This window comes from Cryptomeria japonica, chromosome 2 (assembly GCF_030272615.1).
Source record: "Cryptomeria japonica chromosome 2, Sugi_1.0, whole genome shotgun sequence".
Lineage (NCBI taxonomy): Eukaryota > Viridiplantae > Streptophyta > Pinopsida > Cupressales > Cupressaceae > Cryptomeria > Cryptomeria japonica.
This window is the reverse complement of record NC_081406.1, coordinates 584619256-584633985: the sequence shown is the minus strand read 5'-3', so window position 1 is coordinate 584633985 and position 14730 is coordinate 584619256.

The following is a 14730-nucleotide window of genomic DNA, read 5'->3' as shown; positions in this document are numbered from 1 at the left end:
TGGTTCCCAAAACCATCCTACAAAATTCAGAAAAGGACTCAAACTAGTAAGTCCAAACCACTCCTACAAAGCTCCTCTCCACCTCCATAAAAGAAAATTTCACCTCAATAGGAGCAAGATAGGAAGATCTAACTACTAGGAAGAAGAGCCTCATATGACCTAACCTACATCCAAGTAACCACAGTCAAGAGAAGCCCTCATAGAGACACTTCCAACCTCTCTTGCAAGGCCAACCACCACCTCAATAAGAACTGCAAAAAAAGAAGAAGGGGGAAGCAAGAGTCAATCCCAACCCAAAGCCATGATAATATTTCCCACCTCAAAAGGGAAATATTCCACCCCCATAGTAGCCACACAGAGGAAGACCAAAAGAAAAGCAACATGAGCCCACTTAGGAACAAAGAAATCTTGAAAGCACCAAGCTCCAACAAGGCCAAGCATAGACCCAAAACAAGAAACAACCCTTAACCGAAAATAGGGAAAACAAATAACCATGATGTGCCCTATAAAATTAACAACATCCCCACAAAAAAAAGTTTCCACCAAAAGAACAAAACAAAGACACAATGTTTTCACCAATGAGAAATCCAAACAAAGAGTTCATCCCCAAAAAGACAAAATCCCCCAACAGTAACCAAGAGAAGGAAATAAAGCCCCAAAACCCGAACTCAAGAACTCAAACAATCACAAGTTCTAGCCAACCAAACATCTTCCATCTTTAGAATGGCTAAACAAGTCTTCAAAACATAGGACAACATCTACAAAGGAAAACCCATAAAACCTAAAAAAGGAGCAAACACAAACACTATAGAAAAAATCCTCAATAGCACTCCTGGCATCCATGGAATAGACACCAGCCCCCATAGAAGTGACCATAGAAGCATAAAATCTACCACCTCCATGTGCACCCAATAGATCACCCTCTTTGACTTTGAGACCACTAGCAACCACCGCAAAACCAAGACCAAGAGGCAATATCTTAAGACATCCAACACCAAAGCTAGGGAGGCACAAAGATAGCTTCCCCAAAACAACCCCAAAACTACATAGTAGAAACCCAAAAAGGCGTGCCACATGCCACAAACAAAGGGTCAACAAACTAATTTATCATGTCTCATTAATTCCTCTACTAACATTAATTAAATAATTAATTAATTAACAACATCCCTCTTCTTCTTCAATACTTAAAAGCATCTCTCTTCTTCTATAAAAATTAAATAATTTTTAATTATTTAATATAAATTTTCCCTCTATATCCACATTAATTAAAAAAAATTATTAATTTCTTTTCATTTATTCTTTTAGTTCACTATAATTAAATAATTCCTAATTATTTAATTAACTAATTATTCTTATTTTTAATTAAAAAGTTTACTTTCATTTATTCAATAAATTTCTCCATCATTACTTCTAAAAATAAATAAAGTTAGTATTTTAGTTATTTTACATGAATTAATAATGTATTTACTTAATTATTACCTCCATCACATTAGTTCACATGCACTCACTCCCAATCTACTCATCAGTCAATTTCACTTCAATCTTAAATAATGGAAGTTGGGGTCCTAGCCTATGGATGCAAGCCAAGATCTGAATTGTCCACAAAATATCTTTGAATAAAATTAAATAAGGTTCAACTTTAATCATAAAATGATACCTAAACACTAATTAATTTTTCCCTTTCTATTGAGATGTATTGATCTGGATATATGTATGTAAGATCTAGCCTAAATTATAAGAAATTGATAACTTTTAGTTGCATCCATGAAATATATAATTAAAAACAAACATAGTAGCTCAAATCTAGGAAAAGGATAGAGAAAGGAACATGTAGCTACAAACTCAACCTACCAATGTAAAACTAGTTAGTTGGACAATCTAGACAAAGGATGTTTGCACACACAAAAAGTTGCAGATTAAAAATTAGGAGGTCTTATAGGTATCTCTATTTCAAATACATCAAAAAATTGGTAAATGTAGAATTTGATGATCAACTACATGACATATGCAAGCAAAACACCTATCATACAAAAGAGATCAAGCAAACATTGTATGCTCTATAACAACCAAAGAATTCTATATTATTGCAAAAAAGAATCAGAGATACATTATTAGAGGTACATTTATAATGAATGAATGAATCCTTATAAAGGATGAATGAAACCCTAGGTGAAAACCCTAAAGCTAAAATTAGGGTAACAAAAGCAATGTAAAGTAGGAGATAAATTAAGCTCAACTACATCTAGAACTAAAAAAAGTAAAGAAAGTTCTAGGTAATAAAAAACACCTAAGCTTATATTAAGTTAAAAAACAATTGATGCAGTAGCATACCTAGTTGATGAGCAATCTTGCATCAACCAAAAAATATTTCCTTTTAGTTTTGTTCTTGTTTAGTTCATTGTGCACTATTTTGTGTTCTTACTGGTTGGTACCAGTAGTTGCTTGTTTTTCATGGAAGATCTTATTTTTGGTTTCCAGGCCAGTTCATGTTCTTAATTCCATATTGTCAGCTCATTTGGGTTCTTTTCCAATCATTTATCGCTTTCAGTTGACTGTTTTTGGGTTTCGGGACAGTTCTTGTGCTTACTAGTCGGTTTTCCTTCATTACTGTGCAATTCTTGGCGTGTGGATCTATTTTGGATATTTTCAGCTGTTCTTTGGCATGTGGCCGACTTTAATGCTAAACCGCACCTCTTGGTTGTTATTTTCTAGAAGGATTTATTTAATTCTTAAGATCAACCTAGTTATGCATTTCATTTTCCTGCATTGGTAAATGTCATCTTATGAGGCCAACCCAGATATGTTCCAATGGGTATAAATATAATGTTATGTAATAATTTGTAGGGACAAAGGAAGTAGAATGGAGAATAAGGATTGAGATTCTCATTTTGTGATTTGGTTGATTCTTAGTCCCGGTTGGATTATATTTGGCTTGAGGCCTGCATTTAATCGATTAACTACCTGATGTTCTTTGATGATTATATGATGATAACCAGATGGTTTTCACAAGTTCTAAAGCAATAATATGATCTATTTATGTAATCTTTCTATGTTTTCATGTTTCCTTCATTGTGTTGCTCTTGCTTCATAAGTTGGTCAATTCTCTTTTGAGGGCTTCCCCGGTTATGGATGCATCAAATGGTATCAGAGCTGGTTATGGATTGGCTAGTGGAAGAGTTGTTTGAGAACATTAAGGCATTCCTTTGTGTGGATAGATTGCCTATTGGAAGCAGGTTGTGTGTGTGTTCAATAGATCGTCGAGGGCAGGCAATTGAAACTGGTAGTCAAATCGCCGAGTTGAGGCAATTCACTAGAGTGGAAGAGGAGATGCCCCCTAGAAGGACAAACCCCCAGAGAGTGGAATAGATGATAGAGGACTTCAAGAATGAAGTGAGGAACGAAATCCAAAATGCTTTGGCTGGTTTGTAGAGAAACCCAAAATCTGAGGATGAATAGAAAGAAGCTAGTGAAGCTCTTGACGAAGCTAAAGGAATAGAAGATGAAAGAGAGGAAATATTCCTGAGAGCAGTGGCGCAAGTGTGTAAAGTTCATAGAGTTGAAGTTTCCAATTTTTTGGAACATTGAACCCAAAGGATTTGATCAATTGGATAGAAGAGTTTGAGGACTACTTTGAGTTTGAGGATGTCAAGGACCTATAGAGAGTCTGATTGGCACATACTAAGTTCAAAGGGTATGCTGCCTTGTGGTGGAAAGAATTGCAAAAAGACAAAGTAGATAATGGTAAATTGAAGATCACCTGATGGAGATAGACAGTTGCAAGATTAAAGGCCAAGTTCATACTGAGAGTTTATGAGTTGGAATTATTCAAGAAGTTGCAGAACCTTAAATAGAGAAACATGACTGTGAAAGAGTACACTGAGGAATTCTACAAGGTGATGATTAGATCTGGACATAGAGAGATGGACAGAGAAAATATGGTGAGGTACATAAATGGACTTTCTTTTAACATTCTGGATGAAATGAGTATGTTGAGGGTTTCCATAGTTGAATAAGTTTACCATTATGCTTTGAAGGCTAAGGAGAAGATGAGAAGAATACAACCGAATAGAGGGAAGGAGAAATTCAAAAGATGGATGAGTGAAAATATAAAGAAAATGGTTGAGGAAGATGAATCAAAACCTAAGTTGAGTAAAGAATCGGAAAAGAAGATACAGAGGAAAGGCATTGGTAGTACTGGTAGAGAATTCCCTGGTAAATGTTACAAGTGTGGAGAAACTGGACATAGATTCTATGAATGTAAGCAGGGAATGGCAAGAAGTTGTGTAGCAAATGAGTAACTGGAAGGTGAAGGTACCGGATCTGACTATGCACCATAGCAAGGAGAATCCCTTATGTTTAGAAGAAAGGATACTAGATCTACTCAGAAGAAGAGTCTTTTTTGGATTGTGTGTAAATCAAGTGGTAAATGTTGCAAGGTTATTGTGGATACCAGAAGTACTGACAATTTGGTATCTGAGGAGATGATTGTGAAGCTTGGATTGAAGAGGCTTGAGCATCATTGTCCTTATGAGGTTAGTTGGTTACAAGATGATCAAAAGATAGAAGTAAAGGAGCAATGTTTGGTGAATTTCAATATTGGGCCTTTTAGAGATGAAGTTTTGAGTGATGTTGTATCTATGAGTGCTTGTCATGTCTTGTTGGGGAGACCTTGTCATTTTGATAGAGGACATGTTTATGACTGTAGACGCAACCTAGTCACTATTGAGAAGGATGGGTAGAAGTTCACATTGATTTATTTGAAGGAGAAAGAGAAGGAGGTGAATAATCAAAGTCCTTAGAAAATTTGTTGTACTGAAAAAATAGTGGCAGAGATTATACCAGAAGGTTTGAAGAAAGATCTAATAGAACCGATTGCAGAGGTTATACCAGAGGGTGACATGAGTTTGCAAAAGGACCTGGTAGAAAATCCCAATGGATAGATAGAACCGGATGACAAAGAGCTTATGGTGACAAAGCGAATGAAGTCTTGTGGCAGAAACAAATCAGAGTTACAGAAGAAAGAGAAAATTAAATAAAGACAATGTGTAGATCTGAAGAAAAGGAAGAGAAACAAAGAGAGTCAGGGGTTACAGAAACCAATTGAGGAACCAGAGGAGCTAAAGTAGAGGTTGGCAGATAAGGAAGATGTTTGGATCAGAAATGTGCATGGGGTCTTTATTCTGAATCCTTTTAGATGTTCATGAGTTGCCTCTCATGGAACATCTTATTTTTATCTGGGATTTCTAATGCAAGAGCATCCTCTGTTGATGAGAAATATTACATCAACCAAAAAACATTTCCTTTTAGTTTTGTTCTTGTTTAGCTCATTGTGCAGTTTTTTGTGTTCTTATCGGTTGGTATCGGTAGTTTCTTTCTTTTCATGGAAGATCTTATTTTTTGGTTTCCAAGCTGGTTCATGTGTTTAATTCCAAATTTTTTAGTTCATTTGGGTTCTTTTCAGGTAAGTTATCACTTTCGGTTGATTATTTCTAGGTTCTGGGATAGTTCTTATGCTTACCAGTTGGTTTTCTTTCATTATCGATGCGATTCTTGGCATGTGGACCTATTTTGGGTCTTTTTTGATGTTCTTTGGTGTGTGGGGACAACTTTCCTACTAAACCGCACCTCTTGGTTGTTATTTTCTAGAAAGATTTCTTTAATTCATAGGGTCGACCTAGTTACACATTTCATTTTCCTGCATTGGTAAATGTAATCTTATGAGGCCGACTCAGATATGTTCTAGTATGTATAAATATGATTTTAGGTAATCAATTGTAGGGGAACAAGAAGTAGAATGTATAATAAGGATTAAGATTCACATCTTGTGATCCAGTTGATTCTTAGAGTCCCGGTTGGATTGTATCTGGCTTGAGGGCTACATGTAACCGGTTAACTACTAGATGTTCTTTGATGATTATATGATGATAACCAAATGGTTGCTAGAATTTTTAAAGCAATAATATGATCTTTTATGTTATCTTGCTATTTTTTCATGTTTCTTTCGTTGTGTTGCTCTTGTTGCATAAGTCGATCAATTCTCTTTTGAGGGTTTCACTTGTTATGGCTACATCAACAATTAAAGGATCTAATTAAAAAGTAATTATATAATTTTCCTAAAATGACACCAATAGTAGACACAATTGGTAGGTTCCCTAGTCAAGGTGGTTTCATGTGTCAAAAACCTCAAAATTTCTATCATTGTCTTCTTTGCACACTTGAAACACTCTTTATTGTTAAATCTGAACCTACACACATGAAAATGGCAAAAAAGTGTTGTGCTACATAGGGGTTTTCCCAATTATAATAGTCATTTGGTGTTCCCATCCACATTATAAGAATTAATGATGAAAATGAGACCTTGTACTTAAAAGAAAAATGTCTAAAATAATGACGGAAATGCTTAAATTCATAAATATTACCTTAAATATGTAACCCTTGGCTTGAAGTCTCATATAAGGTTTGATGTTACTTGAAAAATATTAATGCATATCATGTAGGAACACATTATGGTTGATCATAATTATTTAAACAAAGATGTATACATGAATGCTCGACTTCCTTGATTGTAGATCTATGATCAATTGTTTTTAATTTTCTTGATTGTATGCTTGGCTGAATTTTTCTAGTTAGTTAGTTAGTTGGGATTTGAAATGACACTGAGTTATATTTATATGCAACTTACACCTTTTTAGATGTATTTTTTAGTGGAAGTCAATATAAAATAGTAGCTTCCTTCTACATTTAAAATTTATACTCATAATTCAATTTTTGGGGACAAACTACTTGGATAGGGGTTGGGTTCCCCAGTCCAATATAGGGGCACTAGGCACCCTACCAATAGCACTTTGGTCCATGAAAAAGGTCAAGCATAAGTGAATGTACCATGTTTTCAGAAATTGTTTCAAAATTGGGTACAATCAAACATGAATCAACTACACATTAAGCAAAGCCACTAAAATAGGTTCAAACTAAGAGTCAAATTATAAAGGGATACGATTTACTATACTACATTCACCCCTAACTTTAGGGAGAGTATAAACTTATGCACATATTACTCTTAATAAAGTATGGAGAAGTAAGATATTCTTTCACCATGACATCAAAGAGACAAGACAATGCTAATTTTAGTAAGGTGGCAGTCCTCAAGGCTTATGTCTTCTAACTCTACAATATCAAGATAAATGACAAGTACAAAGTGGGAAATATGATCAATATTAGTGTACACATTGAGCATGTAAGATCATAAAGAGTATGGGATCTAGAGCTAGTAATATTTACATAAGCTTACTAGGATTGATATCAAAAAGATATGGCATGTATAGGTCTAGTAAGATTCTTTGATAGTTAATAGGAGTCATGTTACAATTACACAAATATTGGCCTCTAAGGGTAGCTTGATCCTTAGATACTTACTAGGAAATAAGAAGTTACAAGGCTCTCAAGTTGTGTTATTCTAGGTGACTCATGCACAAGTGAAAGTCTTGAAAGGGCTAGTATGTTTTGTTATGCTATGTGAAATGTATTCCAACAAAGATTACAAGCCCATGTAAAACTATCTATTTTATTAGTAATCTTGATAGGATACTATAGGAGGGTGATACTCCAACACAAGAAATTTCATGGTGTGTGATCAAACTATACAACCCAACCTCATGGTGTATGCACAAAGTGACACACATAGAGGAATATATGCTCCCACCTTAAATTAATTGCATACACCAATCGAGAGTAAATGTTTTAGGGTAGTATGAATTTAAATACAAGCACATCACTATAATGAAATACTCCCAAACATACACAACTTATATATGGGCCACAACTAAGTTATATATGGGTCAAAAATTTTCCAATTGGAAGTGTCTACTAAATGTATACTTTATACCACTTTGGGTGTAATTACCAAAAAAAAAATAAATAAATAAAAAACACGATGTTTCAACAACTCCTACTCTTATAAATAATTTGTTTTTGAAATGTAAAAATACCCTTTTATAGATCTATAAGTGAATTTTAAAAAATATATATCTTTGAATATTTTAATTTTTTTTTAAATTTAATATTTTATTTTTCTTGAAAGTAGGTTATCAACACTAAAATATAAGGTTGAATATCTTGTCAAGGAAAAATACTAAAATTTATTTAAATTTTTAAAAAAAATTATGATGTACTAGAGAAAAGAATCGATTTCAAGATGATATAATCTTTTTCTAATTTGGATGAATAATTAAGAAAAAAAAGTAGCGGGAATTGGAAAGAGTTATATTTTAGCACACATAACTTTTCAAATTTATTGAAAAATATATATTTATAAAAAATAATAAAAATATATCCGTGCACTAAAGTTTCAAGTTATCAATATACACAAAAAAAAATTGAAGAAAGAAAGGTAAAATTTACTAAATAAAGTGTGGTGGCTTGTGTAACTTCAATTTCAGCATTTTATCAACAACTAAATTATAGTGTTTACTTTATAAAAAATTGCATTCAAATTATTTTTAAAAAATTCTTAAAATTACAAGCATAAAATAAACAAAAGAATATAAATTTAATTAGTTTACATCATTTTAAAATTCAAAACATATATTTCACTTTTGCTTGATTTAATTTAAAATTTTGAATCGGCATTGAGCATTTCCTTTATTAAAGTGTGACACTGATTTGTACTTTTACCCCAAGGCAATATTTACATACAAACAAGAGTGTATAAAGGATCCACATATATCAAGTCAGTATGTGCATAAGATAAATAATGCATATTGTTAGAGTTATCATGTATTTGCTAATAATTATTTATTTAATTACTAGTCTATTATCCTCTACACTTAAGCTAAACTTAGGCATTTAATAATATTTTAGGTATATAATAATTACTCTAATTGTTAAATACACAGTATCCCTTTAGGGTTGCACAATCTTCTTTTATAAGGATTGTATTGTATTTCTCTATTCATTCCCTCTCTCAATGGTAATCTTTTTCTTTAGAGTCATTTTTGCATTTTTGCCTCCATTCTTCTCTTGTGGCGGGTATTTTACTTGCAGGTGTTCTTGGGATCTCTAAAGTTGTATTTCTCAACTTCTTCATGGTATCAGAGCCTTTATCTACTGCTACTTGTTCCTGATTTTTTAGATGAATTTTTGGAGGCTAGGGTTTCAAGATTTCCAGAGTTTTTTTTTTAATCTGAGGTGCTTCTTTGCTTTTGAGCATTTTGGGCTCACACAAACCTCACCATTGAGCTTTGAACACACAAAAACCCTCATTTGTAAATAACATTTGTCCAATTTGGACAGCTTTGTAGGGCATGAATTTTGAGAAAATTCGCACAAAAAAAAAAATTGTTCGAAAGTTTAACGACTTGCCCAAGCTAAGCGGTTATTAAACTGCAACGGTAACCTCCATCGTCGTAGCGACCACCACAGTACTACTTGGCTGCTAGCGTCGCCCGATCGACATTGCCATTGGGCCATCGCTGCTACACTGCACCACCTCCACCGCCCCTCAACCTGGCCTACCTGCCACCTCTACCCAATGACCACTCCTGGCCCTTCTTTGCATGCTTTTTGATAGGGGGTCATTTTTTTGCCATAAATAGGGAAAACAAAGTCATATTTTGGCAAAGGAATAGGCTCCAGAAACCTCTCTTCAAGCTCTCTACAAATCTAGAGGTTTGATCTTTTTTTTTCGCTGTTTTGATGTCTTTTTTTATATCAAATCTAGTTCTTTTTTGCACTTTAGGAGGCATATCTTGAGCATTCAGACTCCATTTTTGGCACACAAGATATCATTGGAAAGATGGTTATGTGAACTTTCAAGTGGTATGGGTCTTCTTTTTAGATTATTCTCCTAGTACATTTTATTCATTGTTTTTCATTTATGCACTTTGGTGAATATCTTGGTTGTTTCAGCTCCTAGGATCCTTTTCTTTGTGTGGGATGACTCATCTTTGGCTATTATTTTTGTATTTCCAACCTTTTGTCTTCTCTTGAGCATTGTATACATAATTTTGTAAGCATTTTCCTTTCTGCAAACGCACTGAGATAAAGTGCCACTATGCTTTGCATGCTTGGGATCTTGCACATCTTGTGCCTTATTGTACTCACACTCCATTATAAAGTGTCTTGGGGGATTTGATGTTTGCCTTTGTTCGCCATCTACCTTTGTCATGTGAGTGTTCCTTCCATAACATTAGCCTCATGATGTGTGTCAAGTGAGTATTCCTTCCATGATACTAGCCTTTATATGTGTTTGTACTTTATGTTGCACTCTCAATGTTCTTGGTTCTTTGTCATGCAGTTTTTCTTGGCATTTAGTTTCAGTGTACCTATCCCCTCTCCCTTGTTAGCATTATGCGGGGGTTTCTCCTATTAGTTGTTGGTTCTAATGCTTCCTTCTTTCATTGGAGTGATCTATGTATTTAGTATTTGTTCCTATGTACTAGGTAGATGCAATGACTAGTTACCTCTGCATTTTAGTGAGATGGATCATTTACCATATGGAAACTCTTTCATTCCTTTTTTTGGAGGCAACCTTCAATATTTGATTGATCAGCTCTATTCACATTGTGTTGCCATTGATGTCAACTGGTATAGGCTGAAAATCCATATGGGAGATTGATGAGTAGTGTTATCATTGATGCATAACATAAATGGTGTCATTGATGTCAACTAGCATAGAAGGTCACCGATAAGGAAGAGAATGCCATCTAGCATAATGATCATTGGAGTCACTATTACACAAGTTAGTATTGGCTTGTGTTGAAGACATAAAGACTGGAGACCGGTATTGGATAACAAGTGGTAAGTGGTATGTTGGTAGTGCATTGTTACCAACCGACAACTGAGCAAGTAGGGTGAGCTAATGAAGAAGAGGCAACCAATATGTTGTTGGATGTTTGGATGTGAAATAGCAAGACTCCCACTGGATAAAGATGTAGTCACTATATGATGAGAATACTCATAGAGAGTGTGCCCAACCGGATCACATGTGCATGTTTAAAGATATGCCTACTCAAACATGGAATACATATTAGTGCAATACCAAATGCAGATGACAAGGATCCTCCCACCAGTAAGTGGAGCTTATCTCCCATTATGAATGGAATACATCATATTCCTTTGATATACAACAAAAGAGTAGAAGGCAGGTGATTAAAGGCTCACACTGGATGAACCGGTGAAACACCAAGTTGCCTTAGGGTGCGTGAAATTAGAGAAGTGCATCGGATCAGCAAGGGTAGACATGATGAGCTAGCAGTACTGAGAAGGAAGGATAGGTTTGTCACTTTGACAAACCAGTTAATAGGAGAACTGGTATATTGATGAAGAAGGCAAAGTTGAAGTAGTTAGAGACAAGGAGTGCAACTGGATTGAAGATGGAGAAAAGTTTTGCCACAAATGCATAACAGTTGGAGATGGATGGCATAAAGACATTATGTATATTACCGATATGAAAGAAGATTCATGTCAATCGGTAAACAAGCTGGTTACCAGTATATAGCAAAGAGCCAAGAGGCAAAGTGGAGTTCTCCTAATCAGGTGGTAAGGTACATATGACTCACCATGGATATCTACTACTAGTCAACAAGGTTGATGACCAGTAAATGTGATACACCAACAAGATAGAGAAGGTGATGGATAGAAGTTCAACCTATAAGGTGAGATGTACCACTAGGGTCAGATGACTGGTAGGTATGCACCAATGTAGTGTTTGGTCGGTGATCATGTCTAAAATGACATAGAGGTCTAAGCTGATGAATACTGACAAAAATGCCATGTGGAGTTGAAGTGGCAAGCATGCAAAGGTCGGTGGAGTGTCTGTCGATGAGGTAGGTGGTAACAGGTCAACATTAATGTCAATTGCATGAATCACAGGTCAAGAGCAGAATGATGCGGCTCGAGACAGATCTAATCTCAGAGATTGGATCCATTGGCAACATGATCAATGCAGTTTGCCCAAGTGATGATTGGGGTAGGTGAAGCTATCTACATGATTGCTTCATGGTGTTTGACAAGTCCAAGTTGTTGTGTTTTCCAAATATGGCAAACATGTTCTAGATGTAACGAGATTGGTAGATTTTGATTGATCCATTGTAGGTGGTTGATCTCTAGAAGGTGATCTGATTGGATCTAGTTTTCCTTGAGGTCGATGAAGGAATCGTAGCGCGCTAGAAGTTTGAATGTCAGTTTTGGCAGGAATGCATAGTTTAAATATTTAGATCAAACACTAGATCTATGTTGTTACATGAGAGAGAGTGAAGTCGATGAAGGGAGTAAAAGCAGAAAGTTAATCAGCCAAGTGCCCATCGAAGATCACAAAGGAGACTGAGTGCGTGAGAGAGAACTGATTAGAAGAGTTCCACTAGGAAGGGTAAGATAACTGGTAGACTATCATTGAGTCTAACAGTGGTGTGAATCGGTAGAGGTTGAACTAGCAAAGAAGAGTAGACCAGAGTGACAATCTGTGAAGAACTGGCAAGTTGAATAACTAGTAGTGATCAAACAAAAGAGAACTAATGGAGTGAAGAAGACTGGTGGTGGCTAGCAGCAATGTGTTAGAGCGAGTAGAGAACTAGTAGAGAGAAGGGTACTGATAGAGGAAAGGTTGAAGCTAAACCGGTAAGGTTGTAGCAAAGAAGAAAGATTGCAGACGTTACAAAAATTATTTGTAACTAGGAGATTACTTTTGTATTGATATATGATTTTGTAATCACTGAGTTGGAGCTTGGTGTCATGTTTGGTGCTCCTTGGGTTGGTACTCTTTGGGTTGGCATCGTAAATGTTGTAACCAATGTTTCATTGTGAGGCTGGATTGGAGCAATAGACTCCAGCAACATTTCACATCAAGGTTTTTCCCATCTTGGTTTTTCCTCATATATACTGGTGCTATGTGATCTGCCTTTGTGTGGATGCATTGAGTTATCTTGTTTTATCTTACTGATAGGTTAACTTGGCATTAGGACTAATAACTGATATTCACTCCTAGTATTAAGAGGTTAAGAAATTGGAAATCACTGATTTGAACCCCCCCCTCTCAATGGCATCTTGTGCTCAACAAGCTCTTCAAACTTTGGTGTTTTTTCCATTTGTATCTTCGAGTTCAGTTGTTTGCCTTTGTTTGCCATCTGATTCAAGTAGTGTTATTTGAGGGCACTCATGCAGATTATAGTCTTCTCTACCTAATCATCTTCTATTTCAATGGAGGTTCTTCAAATCGACAATTATTCTTCGATAGTGTTTGTAGCTTCATGCTTCAGCGGTGTTCTTCATGTTCATCCTTTGTTCCTTTTTTCTCGGACAATCTCTTGTTTGGAGGCTTCTTCAGTCCTTCACTTGTATTTCTCTCTTTAGGAGAGCAATTTTTCCCATGATTATTTTCTCCTTTTCTCCAATTGTGAGAGCTCTTTTATGCTTGGGTACCTCATCAGGGCTATTTGTCAGGACCCATTGTTATTTTCATGCATTTTGTTTACATGAATATTTTAGTCCTTAGTCATTTTTAACTACTCCCTAAGTTCATCTTAAGGAGGGGTGTTAGAGTTATCATGTATTAGCTAATAATTGTTTATTTAATTATTAGTCTATTATCCTCTACACTTAAGCTAAACTTAGGTATTTAATAATATTGTAGGCATTTAATAATTATTTTAATTATTAAATATACATTATCCCTTTAGGGTTTCACAATATCCTTTTATAAGAATTGTATTGTATTTCTTTATTCATTCCCTCTCTAAATGATAATCTTTTTCTTCGGATCCATTATTGTTTTTTTGCCTACATTCTTCTCTTGTGGTAGGTATTTTGCTTCCAGGTGTTCTTGGGATCTCTGAAGTTGTATTTCTTAACTTCTTCACATATCAACATGATTATTTTAAATTGATTTCTGTGAAATTTTTCCAACATCAAGGGCACAATGAAAAGTATAAAAAAGAGAAAATAATGACAAGAACAAATTGTATTCTCATCAATATGCAAATGATCAACTAGATTCACCAATACAATGAATATAAGCCTCCTTATATAGGCAAGGCCATATGGATGTACGAGAAGAAAATCATGACATGTGGCTCAATGAGAAACACAAGTAGGTATGAAATACTAGGGGTAGGTGGGAGAAATAATATAATATTCTACAAAAGGTGGATGACCCACCGAATGTGGAATGTAATAGCAAAATAAGATCACAAAAGGTGGAATTTATCCTACAAGCTATATCCCTATGTGCACACTTCCCTAAGTGTCACAAATCCAAACTACGAAGAGATGCATTATCCTAAGTTAACTTAAGTAAAGTGTAATAATATCCATAATGAATATTTATTTACACCAACACCCCCCTTTAAGTGCAACTTAGGGGAATGAAGACTCAAGTCAATAATGCAAGATGGGTCCCAACTACTACGCCATGATAGGTACCCATGTACAATATCCAAATGAAAGCAAAACTATGCAATGCAATCTCTCACAAATGGAGAAAAGGAGAAAACACAGTGGGAAAAACTCCCCCCCAAAAGAGAAATGAATGTACAAAAGACTCTCAAAGAAGAAGGACAAAACCTCAAAGAGAAAAAAGTCCCCCCCATAAGAGAGGAATGAGAAGTCAGCTGACCCCCCCTAATGAGACATCTCGCACCCCCAAGAGAGCTTGCAACTACTGGAACTTACTCTCGGTGAAAGGTTTGGTGAAGATGTCAGCAACCTGCTCCACTGTAGGATAATATTGCAAATCAATGA